Here is a 1,728-nt window from a genome sequence, read left to right on the forward strand (position 1 = left end):
TACGGGTCTGCTTGTTTCTCCTTCATCTCTCCGGGTGGGGATATAAGGGCGCTCCTGTCAGAGGCCAGGGAAGTATCAGTGAGCTGCCCTGTGGTCAGAGCTTATGGCCTGGAAAATGCCATTGCAAGAGGGTGAAGGTCAGTGCTCTGGACTCCCACTTCAGAAGGCCCTGGCCCTTCAGCCATGACCCTGCCCATGGGGTACAGGGTCAAGGGGATGTGCCCTTTGTCTTTCTAGACCATCCTCCTGGTCCCTAGGGCCCCAGAATACCTTGCCAAGCCCGCTTTCCAGCCCCTTTTCTCTGGGTTCTGACAACAGACCTGATCGTGTACATACTCCCAGACTCAAGAAGTGACCAAGGGACAGCTGCTTGTCAGAGATCTGGGTGGACAGAGCTTGGATATGCAGGCCAGAGTGTCTAAACATATACGCAGTGTGAGATGGGGCTGCAAGGGGGAAGAGAAAGCAGGCCATAGGCTGGGGGCCAGGGCTGGAGAATATTCTAGCACAAAACTTCAAGGACTCTTCGAAGTTTAAATTCAAACCCAGCCTTTCGGGTCATTTTTAAAAAATATTTTTTTATTGATTTCAAAGATGAAGGGGGAGAGGAGAGAGAGAGACATCAATGAAGGGAGAGAATTATTGATTGGCTGCCTTCTGCACACCCCACACTAGGGATCGAGCCCACAACTCGGGCATGTGCCCTGACCTGGAATCGAACCAGGAACTGGTTCATAGGTCAATGCTCAACCATTGAGCCATGCTGGCCAGACCTTTTAGGTCATTTTGAAGGTCTGTTTATCAATATGAGCTGCTAGATCATTCACAATTAGGTTGGTTTGCCCTTTATAAAATTTAGATATATGGTATGTGGATCTTTATTTGTGCTTTTCCTCAGGCCTGCAAATGTTATGCTAGGCCTGATACTTGAGCTTAGAGCTGGAAGAGCACAGCTATAGTGGAGGTTTCGCTCTTGGCTTGTCTAACTCCTAGGAGTAGGGTTTATGCCATGCCCCCTGCAGCCTTCCCACTTCCCCCTCTACCCACCTGGTATTGATGAGGTCTGGGCTACATAATTTAAATTGGTGAAAGCAAGGCATCACCTTTGATTCTGACCCAATTTTTGAGCCAGGCACTATGCTGGGTTCTAGATCATGCTCCATCACCCCACCTCTACCCAAGGGACAAGAGATGTCTAAGATTCTGATGTAAGGCTTAAGGATCAGCCCTAGCTGGCTTGGCTCAGTGAATAGAGTGTCGGCCTGTGGAGTGAAAGGTCCCAGGTTCGATTCTGGACATGTACCTTGGTTGCGGACGCATCCCCAGCAGGAGGTGTGCAGGAAGCAACTGATCAATGTTTCTCTCTCATCGATGTTGCTAACTCTCTATCCCTCTCTCTTCCTCTCTGTAAAAAAACAATAAAGTATTAAAAAAAAAAGACTTAAGGATCAGAGGAACTGTGAAATAATGGGGCAAAAAATTAAATAGAAGCCAGCACTTACCTCTGCACAGATCTCACACCCTAATACTAGCTGTCCCTCCTGGTACATAGGACCCCAAACTAGTCAGTGACTCCACACTAGTCAGTGACTCCTCAGTGCCCAGGCCAGGGGCACACAGTAGGTGCTTGGCAAATTTCAGACAGATGACTGAATGTATCTCCTTTTCTCTCCTTCAAGGAAATGATAAGAGTGGAGACCCTGACTTCAGGCTCCTGGGAGGAAGCAG

Source organism: Myotis yumanensis, unplaced genomic scaffold (assembly GCF_028538775.1).
Source record: "Myotis yumanensis isolate MYYU_CA2020_CCGP unplaced genomic scaffold, mMyoYum1.0.hap1 SCAF_3, whole genome shotgun sequence".
Classification (NCBI taxonomy): domain Eukaryota; kingdom Metazoa; phylum Chordata; class Mammalia; order Chiroptera; family Vespertilionidae; genus Myotis; species Myotis yumanensis.